We start from the raw sequence: 5,049 nt of genomic DNA on the forward strand, positions 1-5,049 counted from the left end.
ATGGGGGGGGGGGGTGCTCCTCTGATCAGTAATTAGTCCTTTAAAGTCTCTAATACCCGTCAGGTGTGTCAGGTCTGACACTAATGAGGCGATTTGTCAGAGTTTGTTGGCAAACAGTTAAAGAGACTTTTTAAAGTAACACAACAAATATAGAGAATCTGTGAGAATCGGCGTTCCGGGTCTATTTCTGCTGCAGCCGGGAATACAAATACTCCAAGAGAATCGGTTTATGGATTAATCCACTCAGATTGAGATTACACACATTTAAATTCGCTCAGTGGTTTACGTGTGTAACAACAGGTGGAAACACAACTGTACTGGAACAAATCTGACAGAGAGGAGCTGGATGTCTTCCATTCACTCCTCTTGACCTTCTGCATCTGAAGGTCACCTCTGGACTGTATATGAGAACTGGACCGAGTGAGTGTGATGTCATTCATGGAAAATGACAACAAAACAGAACTCAGTCGCTGTTTTTGTGCGATGATGTCAGGAAGCTGTGATTGGTCCGAGTTTGTTGAGTCAAAAAATGTTTCCGCTGTGATTCTAAGCATCAATTTAACCTCAGAATCTTTGTTTCCTGTTCAATCCCACGTTTGTTCTTCAGTGGTTGCTAATAAAGTTCTAGAGCAGCAAAAATGGCGGACATAAAGTCATTAAAAACTGTCTCAAAGCTAGATTTTCAACCAAAACAGGAAGTGATCGACCATCCTGGGGGAACATAAAGAAGACGACAGAGAAAATCATAAGGATGGATCTGGATCTGGATCTGGATCTGGATCTGGATCTGGATCCTCCTGTAGTCTTCTAGATTTATATGACAGAGTCTCTCACTACAGACCAATGCTGTAGTTTACAAGTCTCACTGATGGTTGGAGAAAGATCCTTACTTTCAGTGGCTTAAACCAAATCCACCAACTATAACTCAGTGGATCCAAAAAATCAAACAAGTTTATATGATGGAAATCCTGATTCCAACTTAAAATGATGTTTTTTTAGAGATGGATGGGAGTGACCACGATGTCTGAAACACGTCTACTATGTCTTTGGACGACTGTCATCACCTCCATCTGCTGAAATATGCTCCACCTCAACACTTGTTTTGGTTTATTGTGTGATTTCTCAGTCAGCAATCACACAATAGTTATTCTCCCGCTCATTTCTGTTTGTTTTTCAGCACGTAAAAACTCAGCGATTTCAGTAATCCTGGAATCAAAACGTCCAGGTCCTTCAGGACGTTACTGCTTGTACTCGTGGTACTAATACATTTGATGGTTTTTAGGATTTTATTCAATTTATGTACTTTTTCAGCCCTGTTGAAAACGAATGGGAAACTCTACAGAACCTTCAAGTTCTTAAAGCACTTCTGAGACGTGTGCAGTATCAAAACATTCAGAACCTTCAGGACTTTATGCCTTCTTGAAATCTTACGCATTTTTTTCAAATTCTTTCTGCAATTTCTGTCACTTTAAGTCCTTTAGCAACTTTAGCATTTTCCAAAAGCTTTAAGTCTATAACTTTAGCATTTTCTGCAAATCCAATCACAGTGAATTTCTTCAGCAAACAGCTTCAGTCTGTTATTATTGCAGGTTATGCAGCTTTTCTACTTAGTTATGTTCATTGCTTCTGTTTCTGCATTTTAAGGCGATAAAGTTAGAAAGGATCAGGAAGTGATAAATAATGGAGGATTAATTACAGCTAATCAATCACTGATGAACATTTTGGGGGATTTTGCTGCAGTCTGGAGGTTTTTAGATGATTTGGGCTTGAAATCTTTGACTCTATCTGGCAACCCAGAACAGAGTCAGATTGGTTATTCTGACCAACAGAATGACTAACAGCTGTTTATTTCCACTTAGACGTCTATGGGATTCTGGCATCTTGGAACCACTTCCTGTTTGGGACAAAGGGAGTAACTCAGTCCAGTTCTCATTTACAGTCAATGATGGTGACCCCACCAACCCAGTCAAGAAGAAAAGTGCTGCGTCATCAAAGTGAGAGAAACCCAAACGGCATGGCCCCCCCCAGTTTGAGCTCAAAAACTTACTGTTGTGCTGGTCTGACGGAGCGTCCGCGTCCAGCCTCAGTCCTGGGAGCTGATTTAGGTTCTTTGAGGCCATCTTGTTGTCGGCCATCTTCCCGCCCCCCCTGCCCCCCCCACAGAGGGCAGGCTGCGGCCTGTAATTACCCAATCTGTTCCCATTCATGCTCCTCACTTTCAGCCCCTCTCCCCCCTCCTTTCTTCTGCCTGCGCTGTCAGCCTCAATCCTTTTCTGCTCCACACCTCTTTTGGGAACCAGCACCCCTTTTTTTCTGCCTCTCCTCGGAGGGGGGGGCGACAAAAGCGGGGCCACAATATGGGGGTATTAGAGCCGGGTGCAGGCTCAGCTGGGGGCCGGCTTTAGCCAGCTGAGGGTTATCCGTGGCGAGCCGGAGTCACGTCAGCGCCGTCCTGTGATGCCGCTGAGGCGGAAGGCTTTCCTTAACACGCCGTCGCCTTTGAAGGGCCCGCCCCCCCGCTCCCTCCCCAGGGAGGCTCTGAGCCGGGTGTCAGGATGGGGGTTTGATTCAGTTTAAGGGGTCAAGTGTTGCAGAAACTTTGGTTTTCTCTTTTTTAAGAAGATTCTTGATGTTTAGAAAGTTTTCTGATGATTTAAACTTTTCGATTCAGACGAGCTAACCTGGAAAGAGCTGATGTTCCTGCTTAAAGCAAACAGACACGAGTAGAAGAACTCGACTCTACAGGTCAGACACGGCCACTGAAACACCGACAGGTCATAAAGTATCTATAGAAGAAACGGACTGATGTAAGTCCAGCCCACCACCAAAGTTGACTCAGAACATGTTTTAAAGACATCGAATCTCCTGAGATTTTAGAATCTGATCTTCCTGTTGGTTAAAGTCTGACTGAAGATTACAGAAGAGCTTTAAAAACAGCTCCAGTAAATGCAATCAAATAAGATTATATCTCTGAGAGAAAAGAGACAAAAATAAAAACCTGGAATCTGACTCACAAACATGTTTCATCCCATTCCTCCATGGACTCATTTAAGAGAAGAATGATGACAGATGCAGAAATGAAGGTGAGATGAGGGCAGCATTCATTCACTGTTTGTGTGAGAAGAGTTTCAGAATCTTTAAAGGGTCTAAACCAAAGCTTCTCAATTATTGTCTCTTACGCCCCACCGTTGGAGAACCCCTCCTACTTTGTGATGGATGTCACGATGTGACGACCTGCTCATTTGGAGCTTGGCAGGGGCTGGTGCTCAGGGAGCAGGTTTCTGAGGATTTCTCAGAAACGTGTGAACGGATCAAAATACAGATTTGAGTTTATTTATATGAACAATTTAAACCACTTCAGATTATTCATGGTGTCGGTCCTTAAACGTGGTGGAAAATGTTATAAATCAACAAGGAAAATATTGAAACGCATAAAGTTACAAACACATTTCTGCTTAACCCTTTGATGCTTGGATTTATTTCCAGCTTTAAAAAAACATTTTACCTTAATCTAGATCGGGGGGGCAAACTTTTTGACTGTTGGTTCACTAAAGGTTCTGTCATTTGAAAGGTAACACCAGAGACGGATCTGTGAAGGGATTTAGAAATCCACCTCTGAAATAAGAAGAAATCTAAAAGAAAACCGAACTTTTTGGAGTTTGTGTTCACATTTCAGTGATATTTGCACCAATAGGTTCATATTCTCAGTGAAAACCACAAACTGAGAGAAATGCTGCATTCATGTGGTGTAGGAGAGAGAAAAACACCTTTCAACAACGCAGAATCCCTTTAGTGTATCTAAACAAAGGTCATTGTATTTGTGATGTAGGTATGGGGGCACACCAGAAAATAAAACATAGATGAGGATTATCTACGTCATTTATCAGAGTTTGGTGGGCCAGATTAAATAGATTTAGTAGTAGTTTGTCCAGCACTGATCTAGACGACGGTCATCGTGGATCTGAAGTGGTTTAACGTTAATATTTTACTGTAGGACAGAATGGAGACGGTCAGAGGTCACGCAGGTCAACTTTAACTGTAACCTCTGAGAAAATCAGGAAAGTTTAGTTTCAAACTGAAGGATTCTTGTTGATAATATAGAAAAATACACAGAAGTGGGATTATTTCTTCATTTCAGTAAACAGATTCTTGTTTGTTTTCACCTCTAAGCCACAGATTATTCATTCATTCTGAACCCTAAAGTTGACATTGGCTCTTTTATAATAGTCAGATCCATTCATTCAGTTTACCTGCAAAACATTCCATATAATAAACAGGAAGAGACCGCCAAAATAAAAGTTTGTGATAAAAGAGAATAAATAAATCCACCAATCTGGTCTATTAAAGATGTATCAGTTATTCTGTCTCATTGGTTTGTTATTTACTGATCTAATGAGTACATTAGATAAAACTTACTGAATGAAGTTGAGTTTTTCTTTATTTAAATCTTGTAAAGAGAAACCTCGTCTACCTGAACCAGAAGTCTTCAGTGTTTGTGTAAAGTTGACGCCCGACAGAGGAAGAAAACAAACCAGCAATCCTTCCTTCCAGCTGTTCTTTTCTTCAGCAGCTTCTTCTGAGCTTTAATCTGCTCCAACACAAACCGCTTGTTTGTTTGCTTCAGTCGTGTTGACAAACAGCTCAGCAGCAACAAAGACGCACTTCTGTGCTCTTGTAATTCTGCTGTTTTGTGAGGATTAGCTTTGAATCAGCGGATCTTTCAGCCGCGTGGCGTCTTCTTCAGGCTGGAACACAGAGTTCCCGCTGCTCCTAATATTGTCTCCGGCTGATGGGATATTATTCCCAGCTGGACCGAAGACGGAGAACCGCCGCTGAAAGGTGAACGGCGGCTCCACTTTTGAAATGTGGCAGATAACGTCCTCCAAGGTTCAAACCGGGCGTCCACGCGCGCCCGTGTGCACGTGTGTGTGTGCACGTGTGTGGGGGGTGCAGGGAGCAAAAAGGCTGATTTCAAAGTTTTTGAGGAACCGGCATTTCATCCAGACCTGCACATCCTCTCTGATGTCGGCCTTCAAACGCCGTTTTTTT

At 42.4% G+C, this 5,049-nt stretch overlaps 1 protein-coding gene across 10 annotated transcripts in view; it reads left to right on the forward strand.

Annotated features, from left to right (window-relative positions):
- Positions 1–5,049, forward strand: part of LOC112161615 (WD repeat containing planar cell polarity effector) — a gene marked incomplete in the record, with an annotated part of 80,745 nt that overhangs the window by 57,812 nt on the left and 17,884 nt on the right.

The sequence above is a fragment of the Oryzias melastigma genome, linkage group LG15, assembly GCF_002922805.2.
Source record: "Oryzias melastigma strain HK-1 linkage group LG15, ASM292280v2, whole genome shotgun sequence".
NCBI lineage: Eukaryota > Metazoa > Chordata > Actinopteri > Beloniformes > Adrianichthyidae > Oryzias > Oryzias melastigma.